At 37.9% G+C, this 23,383-nt stretch overlaps 1 protein-coding gene across 2 annotated transcripts in view; it reads right to left on the minus strand.

The window, feature by feature from the left end:
• hivep3a (HIVEP zinc finger 3a) overlaps positions 1-23,383 on the minus strand; it is a 49,644-nt gene that overhangs the window by 14,015 nt on the left and 12,246 nt on the right. For both annotated transcript variants that reach the window (XM_017481770.3, XM_017481769.3), the window contains exon 2: positions 1,411-1,500. The gene's annotated coding sequence lies outside the window, so the exon portion shown is untranslated. The remainder of the gene's footprint in view (positions 1-1,410; positions 1,501-23,383) is intronic.

The raw sequence follows: 23,383 nt of genomic DNA on the forward strand, positions 1-23,383 counted from the left end.
ACCCTAATAATAACTGGTCAGCAGATGTCCTGTTGTTTTCTTTTTTCAGTAAAGGAGTAGAGAGTTGCTGAAAAAATTGTGCACAGTAACAGTTTTAATGTTGAAATTTCCCCACAACTCTGCTGGCATCCTAACTTTTAGAACTGAAGGTTTATATTTGCAAACCATTTATCCCATTAAGAGCCACATTTCTTGTTTTCTCACTATTTTCATTTTAATATACACAGGATCCAAGCATCTTTCCTCACTAACCAGTTGGTGCCGGTGCCCACGCTTTGCTGCAGGGGTGGAAAGGTGTGGAACCATATGGGATCCTGCTGGTAATGCAAATCTGTGCCAGTAGTGCATTCCGGACTTGTTATGCTGTGAGTGTATCTGAAGCTAAGAAAATTATTCTTGGTGTTCAAATCTTTTGTCTGCTGGCAAACTTTCTTGATTTAGTTGCATTTGAATTTTTCATTACTGTTATTAGAGAAAGACAATAAATAGTAGATCATGTAAATACACTATATGGCCAAAAGTACAATATGTTGATACCTGACATTGACCCCGAAATGAGGGCCTTCCAGTAACTTTTGGCACAAAGTTGGAGGATTGCATAGAATGTCTCTGTATGCTGTATCATTATGCTTTCCCGTTACTGGAACTAAGAATACTAAACCTGTTCAGCAGGACAGTGCCCTTCATCACAAAGTGAGGTCCATGAAGACATGGTTTGGGAGCACACATGAACTGCACCCCAATAGAAAACCTTTAGGATGAATTGGAACATGGCATGTGCATGCCAGACCTCCTCACCTGACAGCAGTTCCCAACTTCACTAATACTGTTGTAGCTGAATGGGCAGTACCGGATTAGTCCTAAGGCGTGTCCTGTTCCTCATGACACTGTTGTTTATCCAGGTGATTCAGGGTTAAAATATAATGCTATTTACATACAGAACTGTGGTTCTATGTTACACCCTTGTCATTCTCTGCCAGAACTTGGCCTGAAGGTTCTGGAGAAATACTGTTTATAATCATAAATCAGTATTTATTGAAAATACTGTGCCTTATGTTACAGCTTTGTTGCATAGTTACTACTTTGTTGGAAACTACCAGTATGCATGCACATATTACGGCATCTGGGGCTCAGGGAACCATATTTACATGTAACTAGTTTTATCTGTTTCAAATTTAACCAAGGACCAGTTTTGTATTGATTATCAAATATTTTAGTACAGTAAATTAATATGTAAACAATAACAGTAACACCCTATAAGGATAGAGTAAAAAGCAACATATTAAGAAAATCATTACTAATACAGAACTCTTAGCTGTTTAGTAACAAGCATGTTTACATGTACATCTGATGGTGTTTTTATAGCAAAGAGCTAAACTAAATATACATCACTACAGTCTAAAGACTTACCAGAGTAAGATGTCTTGGCGCTAAACTGGGTGGCAACAGATGTCTGGATGAGCTTTTTGGGGGTGACAGAGTTTGTCCCTTGTTTCCAGCCTAGCAGTTGATTAAAAAAAAAAAGAAAATCATGAAAATTCATGTTAAACAGCTGGCAAGCTAGCAACATAATTCAGAGGGCTAATGCTAGCTAAAATAACAGGGCTGATTCACAGGAGTTAATCCTGTACATCATCATGACAACACCAGCTAATATGAAGGGTGAAATCCCTTGTCAATTATTGTATCTACCACAGCACAGTTGAATTCTCAAATCTGATTGGCCGGAAGGCCAGACAGCTCAGTTCTGGCTGTAACATGAATGACAGCATTATCAGGGTTGCCAGCTTTGGCTTCTTGGCTGGAGTGAGATTTATGAATCAGATGACCTTTTTTGCTGTGTGGAAATAAGAATTATTGTGTAAAATGTGCATAATGTCATACATCAGTTTTTTCTGTTTGATTGTTTCTATTTATTCCTCACCATGCCCTTGTCTTTGCAGGTTTTTAGTATGAATATGTTTGCCTTAAGTTTACCTATAAACAAGTGTACTTAGAAGATATATGCATTCATAGTCTCTCTCTACCACCAATAAGGATCAACAATTTTGTTGGCAACATTCTACACTTTAACTTCTCATCAGATTTTCTGTCCAATTAAATGCTCTGTACAATCTGAAGGGTTCTGCCCCCAACATTATAAAAATCCATGGTATTAACTGTAAAGTACGGCTTTGTGCAGCTATCACAAACAAGCACTGCTGTACTTGTCACTTTTGTACATGCACAATTTCTCTCCCAATAGATGTTTTATCTGGAACAATGGTAACATTACTTGTAACAACAAGTCACCGTACATGGAGAATTGGTTGCAGCATAACATATTAATTGTAAACAAGCATATTGATGAGAATGGGCAATTATACACTTGTAAATGATTTTTTAAAAAAAAGATATATACAGTATCTCACAAAAGTACATCCCTCACATTTTTGTAAATATTTGATTATATCTTTTAATGTGACAACACTGAAGAAATGACACTTTGCTACAATGTAAAGTAGTGAGTGTATAGCTTGTGTAACAGTGTAAATTTGCTGTCCCCTCAAAATAACTCAACACACAGCCATTAATGTCTAAACTGCTGGCAACAAAAGTGAGTATACCCCTAAGTGAAAATGTCCAAACTGGGCCCAATTAGCCATTTTCCCTCCCCGGTGTCATGTGACTTGTTAGTGTTACCAGGTCTCAGGTGTGAATGGGGAGCAGTTGTGTTAAATTTGGTGTCATCGCTCTCACACTCCCTCATACTGGTCACTGGAAGTTCAACATGGCACCTCATGGCAAAGAACTCACTGAGGATTTGAAAAAAAGAATTGTTGCTCTACATAAAGATGGCCTAGGCTATAAGAAGTTTGCCAAGACCCTGACACTGAGCTGCAGCATGGTGGCCAAGACCATAGAGCGGTTTAACAGGACAGGTTCCACTCAGAACAGGCCTCGCCATGGTTGACCAAAGAAGTTGAGTGCACATGCTCAGTGTCATATCCAGAGGTTGTCTTTGGGAAATAGACATATGAGTGCTGCCAGCATTGCTGCAGAAGTTGAAGGGGTGGTGGGTCTGCCTGTCAGTGCTCAGACCATACGTCGCACACTGCATCAAATTGGTCTGCAAGGCTGTTGTCCCAGAAGGAAGCCTCTTCTAAAGATGATGCACAAGAAAGCCCGCAAACAGTTTGCTGAAGACAAGCAGACTAAGGACATGGATTACTGGAACCATGTTCTGTGGTCTGATGAGACCAAGATAAACTTATTTGGTTCAGATGGTGTCAAGCCTGTGTGGTGGCAACCAGGTGAGGAGTACAAAGACAAGTGTGTCTTGCCTACAGTCAAGCATGGTGGTGGGAGTGTCATGGTCTGGGGCTGCATGAGTGCTGCCAGCACTGGGGAGCTACAGTTCATTGAGGGAACCATGAATGCCAACATGTACTGTGACATATTGAAGCAGATGCCACAGGGCAGTATTCAAGCATGATAACGACCTCAAAAACACCTCCAAGACGACCACTGCCTTGCTAAAGAAGCTGAGGGTGAAGGTGATGGATTGGCCAAGCATGTCTCCAGACCTAAACCCTATTGAGCATCTGTGGGGCATCCTCAAATGGAAGGTGGAGGAGCACAAGGTCTCTAACATCCACCAGCTCAGTGATGTCGTCATGGAGGAGTGGTAGAGGACTCCAGTGGCAACCTGTGAACCTCTGGTGAACTCCATGCCCAAGAGGGTAAGTCAGTGCTGGAAAATAATGGTGGCCACACAAAATATTGACACTTTGGGCCCAATTTGGACATTTTCACTTAGGGGTGTATTCACTTTTGTTGCCAGCAGTTTTGACATTAATGGCTGTGTGTTGAGTTGAGCTGTTATACAAGCTGAACACTCACTACTTTACATTGTAGCAAAGTGTCATTTCTTCAGTGTTGTCACACAAAAAGATATAATCAAATATTTATAAAAATGTTAGGAGTGTACTCACTTTTGTGAGATACTGTATATATTTAATGCTATCCCCAGTGGCATACCAACTTTAACCAAATTTTCAGTTGTAGATTTTAATGATATTTTAGTAAATGGTCTTTCCATTTTTGATAAATGTTTTAATAATAATTTTACAAGAAACTCCATTATTGTTGGATCCAATCCTCCATGCAAATCAAGATGGCTTAAACCTGACCATTAAATATGGACACTGCCTTTTAATTATAAATCTGTTATCTCTACCTCATTTAGGGTTGACTTTAAAATGGACATGACAACAAAATTTTACAAAACCTTAAATTTAAAACCATATGATATTTTACTTTGTTTACAAAACCCAAATTTTATCATTAATAATTACATCATTAATCTTTTACTTATTTTAGTTTTACATTCACAAGATAAGTGGAACTAAAAAAAACCCCTCATATATTACCTTCTGTAACACTGATCTTAAGGGATACTCTGAAACCCTCTGAAACATGAGAACACAAAACAGAAACTTAAGAAAACAGTAAAAATGTTAAAGGTCCCAGCACATTTCTAGCAGTGGGACAGGGTCCTCATCTCTTCAGTACTCCCCAAGTAATATGTTTCAGCTGGTTAATAGATTTACTGTTAACTGTCTAATTAACCAAAATTAATGTTTTAATGTAGTAAGCTCACTGTTTGCAACTGTGAATTCAAGTTAACTAAAAACTAAGCTAACGAGTTGACCATTACCTCATGATGGAAGCTAGTGTAATTTAATTAAAATATTTCTGAGGGATCAATTGGACTTGTCAACAACCTCATATATATTTCAATCTAATTGATATATCAAAATTAGGGCTGCAACTAACGATTATTTTTCATAATTATTTTTTTGATTAAATGATTGGATGGGGGGGCAGACTTTCAGTTCCATTTGTTCTTTTATTTATTTAATTTATTTATATTTACAAATATAAACTTCAGACTAAAACTTTACATAACTGTTTGTCCAATTATATAAGACTGAAAAGAACCCAATACACACAGACACACACTAGAATATATATTATTCATTTAGGACTGCAGTTTAATCCTGTGCTTTTTTTTTTTGCATCTATAAAAAGTAATACATAAATACTTATTTATTACGTTTTATTTTTATTTTTTATTTATTTAAATACTTATATAATATAAACTAATATATATATATATATATATATATATATATATATATATATATATATATATATATATATATATATGTATGTATGTATACAGTATCTCACAAAAGTGAGTACACCCCTCACATTTTTGTAAGTATTTGATTATATCTTTTCATTTGACAACACTGAAGAAATGACTCTTTGCTACAGTGTAAAGTAGTGAGTGTACAGTTGAGTGTAACAGTGTAAATTTGCTGTCCCCTCAAAATAACTCAACACACAGCCATTAATGTCTAAACCGCTGCCAACAAAAGTGAGTACACCCCTAAGTGAAAATGTCCAAATTGGGCCCAAAGTGTCAATATTTTGTGTGGCCACTATTATTTTCCAGCACTGACTTACCCTCTTGGGCATGGAGTTCACCAGAGCTTCACAGGTTGCCACTGGAGTCCTCTACCACTCCTCCATGAAGACATCATGGAGCTGGTGGATGTTAGAGACCTTGTGCTACTCTACCTTCCATTTGAGAATGCCCCACAGATGCTCAATAGGGTTTAGGTCTGGAGACATGCTTGGCCAATCCATCACCTTCACCCTCAGCTTCGTAAGCAAGGCAGTGGTCGTCTTGGAGGTGTGTTTGGGGTCATTATCATGCTGGAATACTGCCCTGCGGCCCAGTCTCCGAAGGGAGGGGATCATGCTGTGCTTCAGTATGTCACATTACATGTTGGCATTCATGGTTCCCTCAATGAACTGTAACTCCCCAGTGCCGGCAGCACTCATGCAGCCCCAGACCATGACACTCCCACCACCATGCTTGACTGTAGACAAGACACACTTGTCTTTGTATTCCTCACCTGGTTGCCGCCACACACGCTTGACAATGACGTAATGAGTAAAACTACCATGCGCAGACCAACTAATCAATAATGAGATTCGTTGACAACGAGTTTCATTATCGATTATTATCGATTAGTTGTTGCAGCTCTAATCAAAATCATTCTTTGTAGATGCATATTTTGATTTATTTGTATTATTATAGTTAAAAAGATGTTAAAACTACAGGCATGGGTCAGGCTTCGGTCATCTGCTATTGTTTTGCTGCAGTAACTTCCGGGATTTCAAGCGGTGCATCCTCAATATGCATCCTCAATATCAAGAACACATCCAGGTAATTTCATACATCCCTGGTATTTGCGTTCTTGAGTATTGGAAATGAACTTCGGCAGAGGATAATGACAGAGAACAAGTTCACAAGGACAAAAGACTGAATAAGAATGCATATTGAAAACAAGACATTGTCAACACATTAAATAACGCTGCATGTTTTAAGGCACTTCACGGGGACTTTAAAAATATCATCCCTGTCTTCTCTAATGTCTTTACTGTTATGTCTTAAAATACTTTAGAATACTCATCTGCAATCATAATGATCACAATTGTTTTTCAAATCACAATAAAACTGGCTGGCACAGGCTACATTTCCGGTAAAGAATGAATCAATAATAGCTATTTTAGACATGTCAAGCACATAACGTGTGCACAGACACTTACGCTTCGCAAAAATGTCTGAACCAGTGTTGCCAACTCTCGCGAGACAAAGAAGCAATTGCTGCTTCAAAAACAAGCCTAAAACAAGCCCAATATTATTATAGCCTGTTACGGCCTCAATGTAAACAGACTCAATAAATGAGCCTGCAACATATTAAACAGAAACCACTCACTGTTTGAAAAGCGAAGAAACAATTTATTTAATAAAAATCATCAAAAGGCAACAAAGCTTATAGGGAGTACAAGCATTATCCACTGATCTCTGATCACCTGCGAGCAGAATTTGATTGGAGAGATGGAAACGGAAACTGCATTAAAACCATAACTACTATTAGTATATGAGTATATGAGTATGTTATGCTTGTTTGTTTGTTTTTTGTTATAACCTGTAATAATTGTGGGAGGGCAAAATACTCTACAGAACTGATATTATTGTGAGGCTGTGAGTAGACAGTGTCAGTGCATTGGGGAAAATAGCGAACATGTGTATAAAAAAAAAAAAATAAAAAAATAAAAATGAAGTCGATAGTGAGATTTTCCTAACAAGCAACATAATTTTTAAAACAAGCCCAAAACCCCACAACCCATGAATTTTTTCAAGTGGCTTCAGAAAAAAAATAATCCCAAAGTCATGTATTATAAGCAGTCTTGGAAACTTTCTGGCGCAGGAAGAAATGTGATCAAGAAGTTGCGGGGCTTCATTAAAGCCCACACATAGGAGCAGATTTGTGACTATGTTGTATTTTTACATTGACTTGATATTTAATTTGGAATGAGACTTATTTGGGCAGCGAGAGAGCGTGAGACAGAGCCTGAAAGTGTGTGTCCACACCAAATACGTGAAAGTTGGCAACCCTGCATTATATTATTTGTCTGTTCTTATATAGTTATTATTTCTATAGTATCCTAGACTAATATTAAATGGATTTTTAAAAGCCTCTTGTTTAATAAAGAACAAATATACAGTATCTTTGCTGTAGTGAAGTTTTTTCGAGACGAAGCGGCTGGTGAAGGAACGACTGTCTAAAACATCTTATAATGAATGAATGAATGAATGCCTTTTATTGTCACTATACACATGTACAATGAAATTAAGAGCCACTCCTTTTTTTTGTTCCGTGCCAACATGTACATAGAATAAACAAGAAGAATAAACAGATAAATAAGATAAATAAACAGATAAATAAACAAGATAAATAAACAAGATAAATAACAAGATAAATAAACAAGATAAACAAGATATTGGGGCGGATGGGGGAGGTACTATGAAATGCACAGTTTTGAGACACTATATACATATGCTGTGAACTCAGTACATGTATGTGTTTAGGATGGTAATAGCTTTTGGGAAAAAAATATACTTATATCTATTAGTCCTTGTTTTGATGCACCTGTAACGTCTCCCTGAGGGCAACAGATTGAACAGATCAAAGCCAGGGTGAGAACTGTCCTTAATGATGGTTTTTCCTCTGCTGAGGCAACGGGAGGTGTAAATATCCATCAGGGAGGGGAGAGGGCAGCCAATGATCTTCTGTGCTGCTCTTACTACTCTCTGAAGCCTCTCCCTGTCTGCTGCGGTGCAGCTACCGTACCACACCGTGATACAGTATGTCAGCAGGCTCTCGACGAACGACCGGTAGAAGATCAGCAGCAGATTGGAGTCCAGATTGTACTTCCTGAGAACCCCCAGGAAGTGTAGCCACGTTTGAGCCTTCTTGATAACCGCTGTGATGTTGTCCGTCCAGGAGATGTCTGCAGAGATAAGGACGCCACGAAACTGGAAGGTGTGGACCCTCTCCACACACTCACCATTAATGAAAAGGGGGGCCAGCTCAGTGTTGTGCTTCCTGAAGTCAAAAGAGCACTGAAAAGGAGAGCCGTGAGCCGCAGCAACTGTGTGCGCCGCCATCTTAGTATCCTGATAGTAGTAATAATAATAATAACGTATGTGATCAACGGAACTAACTTGATTTGTGGATGTACCACAACATTAAGTCTAACTATAAAGTGTGAAATGCACAAGATGTCGTAAATTAAACATAGTAATCATTGGCAAATCACTCCAGAATAAACAGAATAACACACTCCAGACCATCACCACTGTGGCATGGATTGTTTTCTTAATAACCACACAATGTGTGTATGTGTGTTGTTCCTTACTAATCTTGAATACTATTATGTCTAACTTCTCTGGTGAACTCACTACTGATTATATAAAGGTTTTTTTTTATCATTTTTTTTCTGTTTGTGTCCAACTGGGTTTGATTTTTGCAGGACTATATTGCAGTTTTAAGGATCAGAATTAGAGATCTGCTTTCATCAGCTACCTGATTTATCGCAACCAGAGAAATTTCTTTTACACTTCAGCTCAGTCAGTTTCTTTGTGCTATGAGTGTCATAGTAAGCAGTTGAATGTGAGGACAGTGAAGCTAATTTCAAACACCAAACATGTCACTTTTGCCATTGTGGTCTGCTTACAATACAATAAGATTGTAATCAGTATAGTTGTTCTCAATAGGTAGAACTGGCAGCATTCAGTAGTGCACGAAATTAGTTTTTCACTTTTACATTAGTTTTGTTGCTTGCCATGAGTGTGATGAAGCTAGAACATTTTGAAAATCTGACAAATGTGGTCGAAATGTTATGCTTTCTCCTTCCTATACTCTTTTACTATAACTCCCGCTGTCATGGGTGTTATAGTTGTCAGTGAGACGTGTAATGAAATATTAATCTGAGATTCAATATTATTTTTGTATGGCAGGTGGCAGAATAAGGGATTTTAAGGTACAGATAAAATCAAATAACACTCAAATATCCCACAAAAAAAAAACATCTTTGTTTGCTACCAAATGTTGAAGTTCAGAATTTGTTGGTAGCCCAGTAGCCAAAAGTCATAGCTTAATGTATACATAATGTCTGCACACTATTTGGATTGCACTGCTAAAGAGAAATAGATGGATATTTAAGAGATGGTCTATTTGTGCAGGTGGAAAGTTGGAAGCAAAACAGAAGGCATGACTGTTCTTCACACATGTTCTTGATTAGGAGGCAAAAATATCACCTGACTCAAAATGTGTTATGAAGCCTCACAGTGGAAATAGATGAAAATCTTCATAGCTAGTCTGCTCAGCACAGGCTTTAGTCGTCATGGAATACTGTACATATTGTAAAGGCAGCAGACAGAAATCACAGGTTCTGGATCACAATTTTTATAGGGTTGATGGTATAAAAGTTATTTTGAACAAAATGCGAAAATTTCTGTGTCTGAATGCAACACAAAACTATGAACCACACAAGTTCAATAATCACAAAGCAAATGACCTGTGTGTACTTTCTAGAAAGGTCAAGACTAAATGTTACTAAATCCCAAAAGACAAATGATAGATTCTGCAAAGCAGAAATAAACATAGCTATACATAATAAATGATGGCATTTAAAAAACCCACATATGTTGTTCAATATGGTTAATCAATAAAAAAAAACAAAATATGGTGCTTAAATGCTTTTTGGAAATCTCATCAATCTCTCTCCCTCTATCTTTCACTAATGGGCACCCAATGGTTGTTCCTATGGCAACGGCCCTAAACCATGCGGTGGCAGATGGAAGCAGAGCTGGAGGGCTAAATTTATCTCACAGCATCCTCGCTGACTACACAGAGAGAATGTAGCACCCTCCAACACCACCACCACCCCTCTTTCACTTCTCTCACTCCCTCATCTTCCTCAACTATAAAATGACCAACATACAACAACTATTAGAAGTGTTCCTTTCCAAATCTGACCAAAACCCTGGAGTGGTGCTAGCCATTTAAGAAGAAATAATCGGTTGAAAAACAGAAAACAAACTATATTACTCATACTGTCAATTGAGCCTTTCAGATATAACAGTACTTTCATAATGCATAATACATTTGCACACATAATATGTTGGTGTAATGTTCTATAAAGAATCATCTTCTTAACCTCTAGCAATGCAAATGAGGACCAGACAAAAGTGAGCTACAACAGTTACACAATGTGAAAACGCCTTGCTATTAACAAACAGTGCAGCTCTGAGGCTGCGTTGCTCTTACTGATGTCATTCCTAAAGAAACAGAACAAATTCTGCCTCCTGCACTGCAGACTGCCATCCTTTCTTTCTGCTGCTCTGGTAGCTTATCACAGATGCAACATTAACAAGGCACTGACTTGACAGTAAGAGCTTCATCAGCAGCATGCCAGTGTCGATTCCTCTGGAGGCAAAACCCCTGTGCTGACATTAAACAGTATCTCAATTCACACACACACACACACAGAGACACATAAACACAGGCACGCACACACATACACACGCACGCGCAGCGGACAAACATCATCGCCCCAGGACTCATTCAGCAAACGGGAGTGTGAGGAGAGCAGGAAAGAAGGAGAGACTGAGTGAACCAGACAGTCAGTCCATTCATCTTTTTCGCTGCCTGTTCGCTGACACACACACCACTCACATGACAAAATCACACACTTCGGATGCACACTGTACCACCACATGCACAAAACGTACCGTGACTCAGTAGAATGGACAATCATGCGGTCTACAGATCAACATAATATCCTTCAAGTGCTAGCAGCCTAACAAAGAATGATGCAGCACCAAGCTCAATGAGATCAGCCACAGAGGAAGGTGAGGTGAAGACAGCCGCACTAACTCTAATATTATCAATATTTATCAGTATTATTACCAGGAAAACAGCAGGTTTTCTTCTTCCCAGCCTGGTTAAAGTCTCAGATCGGTGAGGCTTTGAATGAGCAGGAGAGAGAACAAACGTAATAGAGAGTAAGAGAGAGCGCGAGAGAGAGAGAGAGAGAGAGAGAGAGAGAGAGAGAGAGAGAGAGAGAAGGCAGAATGAAATCGAGAGAAAATGTATGAATGAGCCAGTGCGGCTACGAGGCGGAGAGAAGGTGAGATTTCAGTCTGAATACACCAAGCTTGCAGGTGAAATGATATGCTGCTGTTCACGAGGAGGTTCTCTGATCATTCTTGATCTATTTAAGTCACTAATATTATGCTAATAATATAAAATTTCTACTACATTGCTTTAGATTTGATATATCATGACTCATTAGTGTGCATGATGTTACTTTCAACCGCACAGCAGGTTCATTCACAAAAATAAGGAAAGCTGCAGTACTTTTTTCCATAGCGAAAACATTTTGAATGCTGTTTCTCTATGCAGTTCTTGCTTTCATCAGTACTCAGTTAGAGGCAGGATAGAAAGAATCAGGTCGCAGGTGGAAAAAAAAGGAAGGGAGCTCTGGTTAGAGTGGCTCTGGAGAACGTCCACATTTCAATGCCCGGCTTCCCAGACGTGCCATGCTCCAGCTGCAAGAAGCCCAAACACTCTGACATCACTCACCATGTTTTTTTCCATCAGCAACTTTTTGAAGAGGACGTGCATGTGCACAAGGAGGGTGAACTGAGTTAACGGCTTAGTAAGGACTGCCCTTCTTTCACACATTCTCTTCCTCCAGATGGGGAAAATCTGAATCACTGCAACAAAGTGAGGAGACTCGGGTGTGTTAACTAACTGGTGTGGTCCTTTTTCTGATTAACAAATCTTGCATTTGATTCATCCAAACTAAAAATACGTTTAGGTGCAGATTTAAAGAGTCTGTGGCTAGACGAAGAAGCATTTGGCACCAAGCAAAATTCAACAGAGAAGCAATCATTATTTAGGTCAATATGTGCAGAGTAAATATACAGAGACTTCACCATCAGTCAGTATGCTACACACCATTCAGATGATAGTCAACACACATGTTCCTTCACTACTTAGTGTACATACATGCAAGGAATGTCCAACTTACCCAATTTAGACCACCAGTCATGTCTAGATTATGTTGAAATGCCAATCGACACACAGAAACCCTCCCCAAGCCTGGGGATCTCCTTATTGTAGATGTACAGTCGGGTCTATAAGTATTTGGACAGTGACACAATTTTCACAATTTTGCCTCTGAACACCATGACAATGGATTTGAAATGAAGCAATCAAGAGGAGATCAAAGTGTAGTCTTTCAGCTTTAATTCATGGGTTTTTTAAAAAAAAAATAGTGCATTAACCATTTAGGAATTACAGCAGTTTATTTACAGAGTCCCTCCATTATCACAGGCTCAAAAGTAATTGGACAATTGATTGATACGCAGTTTCATGGCCACTGTGGCCTGTTTTCTCATTATTTTATGATAAATTAAGGAGATAAAAGGTCTGGGGTTGATTCTAAGTGTTGAATTTGCATTTGGTGGCTTTTCATGGGAACTCTCAATATGCGGGCCAAAGAGGTCTCGATGCAACTGAAGGAGGTCATCATTAGACTGAAAAAAACAAAACAGACCTATCAGAGAGATACTTTAGGAGTGGCCAAATCAACAATTTGGTACACTCTTAAAAAGAAGGAATGCACTGGTGAGCTCAGCAACACCAAAAGGCCTGGAAGACCACAGAAGACAACTAAAGTGGATGATCGCAGAATTCTTTCCTTGGTGAAGAAAAACCCCTTCACAGCATCTAGCCAAGTCAAGAACACACTGGATGATTATTGTCAAAGTCTATCATCCAGAGACACCTTCATAAATGTAAATATAGGGGGTTTACCTCAAGATGCAAACCACTGGTAACACTCAAGAACAGAAAGGCCAGATTTCTATTAAATTAGACTTTGCTAGAAAACATCTAAAAACGCCTGACTATTTCTGAAACAAGATTCTTTGGACAGATGAAACCAAGATTAACTTGTACCACATCATTTGTCAAACATGTGGAGGAAGTGTTGTGGCATGGGCATGTATGGCTGCCAGTGGAACTGGGTCACTGATGTTTGTTGATGATGTGACTGCTATTAGAAGAAGCAGGATGCATTCTGAAGTGCATAGAGATATACTTTCTGCTTGGATTCAGTCATACGCTGCAAAATTGAGAGGACGGCGCTTCACAGTACTGATGGATAATAACCCAAAATATACCTTGAAAGCAATCAAAGAGTTTCTTAAGGCAAATAAATTGAATGTTCTTAAATGGCCGGGTCATTCACCTGACCTCAACCCAATTCAGCATGCTTTTCACTTACTGAAAACAAACTGAAGGGGGAAAGACCTACAAACAAGAAGCAACTGAAGGCAGCTGGAGTAAAGGCCTGGCAAAGCATCTGAAGGGAGGAAACTCAGCATTTGGTGATGTCTATGGGTTCCAGATTACAGACAGTTATTGACTACAAAGGATTTGCTTACAAGTATTAAAAATAATCCTAATATGTATAATTGTTAGTTTCTCCAATTACATTTGAGCCAGTGAAAATTAAAGCTGAAAGTCTACACTTCAATCACATCTTGATTGCTTCTTTTAGAATCCATTATGGTAGTGTATGGAGTGAAAATTGTGTGTTATGAATAAATCAGTGTGGAAAATACAGAGCAAAAATTATGGAAAAACTCTGTTGTTCATTTTTAACCTAACATCCGGTTAGTGTACAAAATAAAGCTTTCACCCTGTCATTGACAATCCATTGTAAGTCATGGAAGCAAAATTAACCATGTTCTTTATTGATGGCATAAACACTCTATCCTGTCATTCACAGTGACACTAGTCGATCATGGGCATCTGTGAGCTCATGTATGCAGAAAAGGGCATATAGCACTTGGGCAAGTGAATATGCACAGGTGACTATGTATATAACAGCGACTAATGACTACTTACACTCACATAACATATAACAGGAAAGCGCTATCCGCCTTCTTCTGCATACATACTGTATGCTCACAGATGCCTACAATGGGCTAGTCTCGCTGTGATTGACACGGAAGACAGAGTGTCCCATCCCTCCCGCCCAGAGAGCACGGGCAATATTGACTGATATTTGCAAACCAGTCTTTTTATTTTTTTTTAATATAACAGTTTTACTGCAAAAGAAAATCCACTGTTCCACTTTTTGTAAAATAAATAAATACATACATACATACATACATACATTTCAAGTGGGTCATTGTGACTCATCCAGTACATAATACTTAAACCATCCATGTCTTTCATGTCATGTCACACAACCTAGACAATCGCAGACAAATAAGGTTCTTAGCATTGTTGTCTAGGTTGTTCTGGATATCCTGCTGGTTTTAGGACTGAAAGGAGACATATGTTTCCAGTGAACAAAGAATGAGGTGAATCCATATCAACATGCATCAAACATGATGACACTAGCCTCTGTGAGTGTGTTTGCATGACAGTTGATGTATGTGTGTGAGAGACAGTGTGAGAGAGACCGAATGTATGCACGTACATGCTGCACATGTTTAGTCAAAGAGGGTCTTTCATTTTGCTGTGAGCATCCAGACAGGCCACTGAAGCGGGTAAAAATAACCACCTGCTGTCTAGTGGGGAGCTATTCCACACCCAAATCTATCAAAATTGCACATACTGTATACATGACCTCAAAAACATTAGCTCATAGACACACACACACAGACACACACAGAGCTGCCTAGAACCCTAACTACTGCAACATGAGCTTGGCTATGCCTCCAAATAAAACTTCATTCTGAGAAACACCCATGTGGTCATAGGAAGAGCTGTGAACTGAGGCAACTGAAGGGACCCCTGCAGTTCAAACAAACACACACACACACACGTTTCTCTTACTATCCTCGTGAGGACCTTCTTATAATTATTAGTGCAGCTATTGTAATTAATAATATGTCACACCTAAATCTAACCCTTACCTTTGTACCAAAATATTTTTTTTTACTATTTTAATATTTGAATTAAAAGCAGTTGTTTTTTTGTTTTGTTTTGTTTTGTTTTTAAATGCTGTATTCCTTGTCGGGACCAACCAAATGTCCCCACAAGGTTGATATTCCTATCTTTGCTCTGACATTTGGTCCTCACAAAAATATAAACACACGCGCACACACACACACACACACACAGACACACACACACACACACACACGGGCACAGTACACATACAGAACTTGAAATACACACATGTCCCCTGTGGCAAGGGTTTTCTGGTAAACCTGTTATTAACTACTCAAACAACATTGTCTTAAGATAGTCAACAACACAGCCAGCGTTTGTTGAGTCCTCATTGAACATTATGTTTGTTTCTATCCTTGGTTCTAGTGTGTTATTGTGACAGTTCTTGTAGGGGATGACCAAAAGAAGACCACAAGTCTGGCTCCACTCAAAATTCCATCACTAACAAAGCAGCACATGGAAGCTGTAATTAACGAAAACTCAACCCTACCCCTTAACCTCCTTAACAAACATTCATAATGCATGAGTCATTTTACTTCCAGTAAAACTTGTACAGAAGGCTGACCATCTCGTTCCTCTTTTAATGACCAAACACAACCTTACGGTCACTTAGTGAGCTTCGGGGAAAACATATGACCTTCTTTCCAGAGGGCATTGGTGCTGAAACAAGTAAAACTGGGAAAAGGAGTTCTGTACAAGAGTTAGAGGAAATATCGACTATTATTTATTTTTATTTATTTATTTTAAATAGAAGAAGATTCTACTGTCTCATGCTGGAGAATCTCTTTGAACCAACTATAACTTTTAAACATAATTTTACCCATTATTTGTACCCAGGATTTGAACAAAGGATGAGGGAATCTGAAGGGAATATGGTTGAGAAATGGACAAAATGAATGAAGATCTGAGAATTTGAAACTGTGAGAATTAAATTTGAAATGAACTTGTTTTGACATGTACTTATTGTTACACAAATTGCATGCATTTCTTTGAAAGAAAACTTCATGCCATGATCTGTATTGTTATATCCCAGAAAATATAGCGATAGAGTCACTGTTACACCTGACAACCCAACTGCCTCCATCCCACATGTGAAATAATGCAATAATAATAATAATAATAATAATAATAATAATAATAATAATAATAAATGCTATAATTAATAATTAATGCATAATTAATGCCGCAAGAGCATTTTCATGGGCCAAGCATCCAGATTGTTACAAAGACTGACCCTAAATGTTTTCCTCCCTAAAAGCTTTGCCATATCAACAATTCTACATTATGTCTTTGGTAACCAATGTTTTATCTGTTAATTATTAGGCTTAAACTACATTAAGTTTTTGCCATACAACTCCATGAGCTGTTCCTATGCCAACATTAATGTATTATACTGTTAGACAATATGTAAATATAAAATATAATATTTTTACAGTATTAACTGTACTACACTATGCTATATTGGGTATTTTATAAGAAATCTTACACTTAAATATACTTAAATTACACTTAAAATAGAACAGTATCTAACAGTATATTAGTAGCCATGATGCATGAAAGGCATTGAGTACACTGAGTGGAGCAGATGTAATTGAACTGACTTTAAATGGCGTAATGCTCACTATGTTAAACATTGGTTCAAGCCTAACACTATGCATGACCTGTTGTGTTTTTTCAGTACACCTGAAGCAAGCAATCGTGAAAACAATAAAACAAAATACTTTTTAAGGTGTTTTGAGGACTGTAAAAGAGTAGAAATGTGTAGTGCCTGCATTAAGCAACACTGATCTATTGTTCAGTGCCGTTCATCCAGTAACAGGACTTAAGTCATCGTTTCCAACCACAGTAAGAGCTGCTTTTCTTTGCTGGCTGTAAAACAGGTATACGGTACCCAGTGTTTTTTAATACAACTTTCTGTTCCAGGTTTAACTTGACAGACGGTATATAATTCTACAACCAACTAGCCCTATGAAATGTAAGTCTGAAGTTGTAAGTCTGGGAGAAAAAAGACTGTTGAGCTTCTGAAATCAAATGATTTTCTGTTTTTCCAGCAGCACAACTGTAATGGCAGATCATGCTGCTTGATAGCAAGGTGATGTAACGCAGAGGGGCACCAGACATATGTTCTCTAATTTCACGAACAGTGAATCAACAGAGATGACGAGAAACTCAACCAAAAACCTCCTGGCTGCAATCAATAGCATGTACAACTCTTAGAAAGTGTGTTTGTGTGTCTAGTTTCCAGTACAGAATTTGATAGAAATTAATGAGCATTTTAAACAGAAAAAAACATATTCCCAATAGGCTGCGGTAACCATGTGTCAAAACCAGACATTTGTTTTCATTTTTTTAAATTAGCACATAAAACCTATAACCTTGATTGACAACTTTTATCAGTGCTATTATACTGAGAACCAAACCTGAGAACAAGGTTCACAAGGATGTGAGATAAATTTTAGTTTGCATGCACAATTCTCCGAACATGAGCAAAGAAAATCCATGTCTGAGTGTGCACTTTCTGTCTATGAGCAAAGGAAATAAGTGTCAGAGCTAAAGGGACTGGAAAATATAATAATAATAATAATTTTTAAAAAAAAGCTGAAAATTGCACTTCCAGCTGTCCCGATGAAGTAGTCAAAAAGCTGGTGTAAGATCAGAACATATCAACCAGCCAGAATTAAGGGCAGTCCATTTGAACCTTGAGTTCTTTTTACTGGTTCTGAGACATCATTACATGTTGGTTCACTCAGACCATGTTGCGACCGTCAGCTACATCAACCATCTGGGCAGCAGAATTCTGAGTGGCTCTTTCCGCCTTATATGGGATCACCTCAGGTGGGCCTATCCATGGTTAATCTCACTGAGGGTAACTAATCTGCTGGGGCTGTACCACAATAGCCTACTGAAACAGCATGCTCTGGCCCATGACTGGTCTCACCATCTACTATACTGTACACTTTTTCTCCTGTACCACTGTTTCTTCCCACATTTCTTCCCACACTGTTTCTTCCCCAAGAATTCATAAGGCCACAAAGTCTCAGTTTCTCTGGGATGGATAGCTGGCATGTTTCCACTATTGCGTCCTCTCTGAACAGATCTGCTGTCTCAACAAGTAACAAATATTTTTGATGAGGCGATGAAAAAAATCTGAAGTGTAAAACAATCTAAAGTGCATTCTCGCCTCATGTCCCATTTTCCTGGAATAAACTCTGGATCCAGGATGACCCTGAGCAGGATAAAGCATTTACTGAAGGTAAATGAATGAATGAATCTATCTAATCTATATTGGTAGGCAAAGAAGAATAAGATCAGAGACTTGAAAGAAAGTGCTGTTGTTGGTGGTAGTATTGCTGTTGTTGTTGTTGTTGAATGAATACTTTTTTTTATTATTTCTACTACTTGATTTCAGTGAGCTTACTCAGCTGCATTATACCTGGACTGGAAACCTAAAACGGACCAGCTGTAAAATCTGGAAAGAGTTCTAAGCTTGTGCAAAGTCACCGTCTGTAATTCATCGTGGCGTTTTCATGATGCGTCATGATCTCAGAGCTCCAGTACCATTCTAATATGTGCCAAAGAAACCAGCAAATTTGGACCTGAAAGTTAAAACACTCTTATTTATTGGCATGGAACGGATTTAATTCCCACAGAGTTGTTCTCGTATTACTCATATTAAGTGTGCAGAAATCAAACTCCATTCTGGCTCTGATGACACTCAATCAGAGTGCCGTTTGGGCTCAGGGCCTATCAGTTTTACAATCAAGGCTTTATTCCCCTGGGCTAACGGCAAAGACTTTAAGGGTGATTACAGAAGGATTGTCTTAAGTACCTCAGAGCAAAAAGGCACTGTAAGTTAAATCGTATCCTGGCAGAACACACTTAACAAAGAGGGGTACTGGGTTTCACGGAGTTACGGGAATGATGGTTACAGATCAGTGTCGGGTTTGAGATATTTAGGATTATTATGAAGTGTTTCTAATAATGTTACAGAGTGGTAATTGTAGGTTACATAACAAAAAATAGTTCTATTACAAGAACACACTTCCGACATAGGATATAAAAAATTCAAATTCATGTCCATTGAAACATGTTACAATTTCAGTGATGAATACTACAGTGCTGGCCAAAAGCCAAAGTGAGTATAATCCAAAAAGTGTTTTAAAAGGAAAATGTTTTGTTGTTTTTCAAGTTTTAAGAAAGAAGAGAAAATACCTTAAGTCATTTTTTTGCACTGATCACATTCTACCATATCATTTTCTTCATTGTGAAATATGGGTCAATTTAAATTATTTTAAAGTTAGGTTTGTAGCCCAACATATTCATCTTTTGTGTGTGTGAGTGTGTGTGTGTGTGTGAGAGAGCATGCACTCATGCATGCGTGCGTCTCTGTGTGGGTGGGTGGGTGGGTGGGTGTAGTGGCAATGTGATCTTGCAGTTTTAGCCAGTTTCCTAAAACATAAATTGATTATAGAACTATACATATAATACATTCAGAATTATTCAAACCCTTACTTCAAACTCCAATACTCTTCTTCATTTTGTTACATAATAGACTTAGTTTATAATGGATTAATTCCATTATATCCTCATCAATCTGCAAAAATAAATAAATAAATAAATAAATAAATAAATAAATAAATAGCCTTAAAATTGAGATGCATCATCTTTGAACTCTTAAATTTAACTCTAGAAATATTTTGGAAGGCACAGATATGGTGGCCCATAAGTGTAAAACATGTTAAGAAACCAAAAATGCAACAGCAAACCAAAAAACACAACAGCAAATATGGAGGTGATACACAACGGCAAATCAGAAAACACAACAATAAAACCAAAAACACATCAGCAAATTTGGAAATTTGGCAGCAAACCCGAAACAAAACAGCAAAAATAAGAAATTACCGCAAACAAGAAACAAGAAATAATCCGGAAACACATCAACTCAAAAACGGAAAGGGTAGGTCCTTAATAAACATCACACACTTGTTATGTTATTGTAGTGTGGAGTAATTATTCTTTTCTGAATAACCCAGCTTCCTTTTCAAAGGGTTTTAATTCTTCACATATTCATATTAATGCCTTGTAAGGTTGGCAGCAGTATCTGAATTAACCACCCTTGCTATAAGTATATCAAGTACGAATTAAAGCATCAGTAGATTCATTTAGGCTCAGATTTCCTCTTACTGTAAACATCTTCTCTTCATTTTCTGTGGTCTCTCAGACTGGCGCAGGCCGTCACCAATCAGCAATAAGCATGTAACATTTAATAAATGCCTACCCTTTCTGCTTAGAGTTAATGATGTTGTGCTCTTCATTTACTATTGTGTTTTTGGTTTGTAAATGTGTTTAGTACTAACGGGCCAACGTACACAAAACAGTTAGGAAGAAATCATCTTTAAAAGAGTAAAGAGGGATTGATTGAGGGAAATACCTGAAAGAGCTTAAGTCAGGGAGTGGAAGTGTTTATTCAGGTGAGGTGTGGCATTTGCTTTTTTATAACTTCTCATCTAGTAGAAAATTCAACTAGCTTGTAGAATTCCTGTAACTGGAAAGTAAACCACACCAACTTCACATTCAATATTTTCTTGCTTGATGGATGCAATAACAAGTCATGTATTTGAGGACTGGCATTGAAAAAGGATTTTTTTTTACAAAGCTGAAGTGTAATAGGGAGGTCTCTGACGAAACAACGTGAGACAAATATGGCCACTGGCTTTTGTGGAAGCCACTGGGAAATTCCCAATACAGACATGGCCTCTCCAAAACTAAAAATTTTAACTGCCATGTTAGATGTTAAGCAAAGCTGGAATGTCTTGTAGTGACTTGCAAAACGAGACTTCTAGTGTGGATGTACTGAATAGCACGTGTTATTAGACAGCATGTGCATCAGATAATGCTATTAAATGGGTGGGTCTGAGAACATCTGAAATAGTAATCTCCCATGTGAGTGGCACAAGGAGCTGCAGCCTTTTAATACAAATTTGAGGGCAGCTCAACATTACAGGGCAAAATTCTTATCATATGCTAACATTGGGCCTCGTATACAGTATCAAGCTGGATATGAACAGATTTATTCAGCAATTCGTGCTAATATTCACACAAAAAAATTGCATTCATGTACATCCTGTAACATCAGGAAAAACGTTTGCTCCTGAGTGTGTGTAAGTTTACGCATAAGTCTAACTAATATAAACCGCGATTTATCTGCTTCAATTCTTACACATCACAATAGGTTACTCCACATTTATACCCTGTGATTTCATACTAATGGCATTAACTAAGGAAATATTGAACATAAATCCATAAATTAAGACAAATAAGACCAGTTATTCAAATAAGAATGCCGCTGTATAAAAGGAAGATGGGCTGCAATGACTCAGTTGGTTCCATTTAACACATCATCATCATCATCATCATTGTCTTTTAATGCTGTGCAATACTGTATTAGAGCCAGCACAAGTGAGTGATGAGTGACCGATCTGGTATGTCTCAATTTGCAGTGTGCCATGTACAGTACTCCCTAGTGTGCTGCATGACTTCCCAGGACACATATGATACACAAAGTTAAACATAAATGCATATTCAGTTTAGATCAAGATATTTACTGTTGATCTTATTCACACTGGCTTACCTGAGCATCAGTAAAGTACAAAATTTTTCTTTATGCATGAATTACTGATATGAAAGTAAAATATCAGCCAGACTTTTACACTTTTAATTTTTTGGTAGCACATAGTAGATTAATTGAACGCCTGATACAAACAATGTATGTTTCTTGTGATTTTGGCAGTGGATGTAAACAAAACAAGCTGCAACTGTTGGGTCCTTGAACAAGACTCTTAACCCCTCAACCGCTTAGTTGTGTCAGTTGTAAGTCACTTTAGATGAAAGCGTCAGCCAGATGAGGTCATTGTAAAATAAAATCAGCGATAAAAATATATCAACCACAAATCTAACAAAGTAGAAAATTCTGATTTTTTTGTACACTTCATTTATTACCAGATATTGTAAACAAACTGTACCAATGATTGTTCATAAAGGTAGCATATCTTTATGTTCGTATGACAACTGGTTCCTTGTAATCCAGTAATAATCATCATCAGTATGTCGTATTATAAAAGCACCATATTGTAGAATGGAAAATCACACACCTTAATCTGACACCATGCTAATCATCTCAGTCTGGAAACGAGAAATGTCAACCACATTCAGCTTGCTGTTAGCCTCTGCTAAAATTTCAGAACTAGTGCCTTATTTGTCCTGATTTGCCCCCTGTCTCCCTTTCCTTCTGGATGACAGCTTACACTCATCCTGAAAAACCAAGAAACTTTTAGACCTGACCATGCACTTGTATCTTTTCTACACTCAGAAAAAAAAGCTACTAAACTTTACCTTTCCTTGTCACTGAGGTGGTACCCTCAAGCGTACGCCTTTTGTAGCTTTAGTGTATATCTTTTACCTAGAAAGGGGCATGTAGTGTACGTTTAAATCCTTACTCTAAAAACAAGCCTAATTATGGTCCAATTAAAAAGGTACCTTAAATCAGTGGTTTTCAAAGTGGGGGCCGCCAGGGGGCACCCGGGGGGCCTCAACAATTTGGTGTGAAAAATAAATATATGATTTGTTATATATATGCATTACTATAGCATGTTATTTGTAACAATACATATCAAAATCACATTTGCTATACCTAACTTTCTAATTGCTAAACAGACAAAACATCAACGTAAAAAGGGGGTTATATTCAGAAGTCTGTATTTTTAATGTGTTTTAAAGTCATCTTGCAAAAGGGGGGCCTCGGTCAAATGTTAATGCCATTTGGGGGCCTTGCCCTGGAAAAGTTTGGGAACCCCTGCCTTAAATCATTTATTTTTAAAGGTAAATTATAGCCATGCTTCCAGCTGAATGTTACACATTAAAGCTACAAAAGTGTCAAC

The sequence above is a fragment of the Ictalurus punctatus genome, chromosome 12, assembly GCF_001660625.3.
Source record: "Ictalurus punctatus breed USDA103 chromosome 12, Coco_2.0, whole genome shotgun sequence".
NCBI lineage: Eukaryota > Metazoa > Chordata > Actinopteri > Siluriformes > Ictaluridae > Ictalurus > Ictalurus punctatus.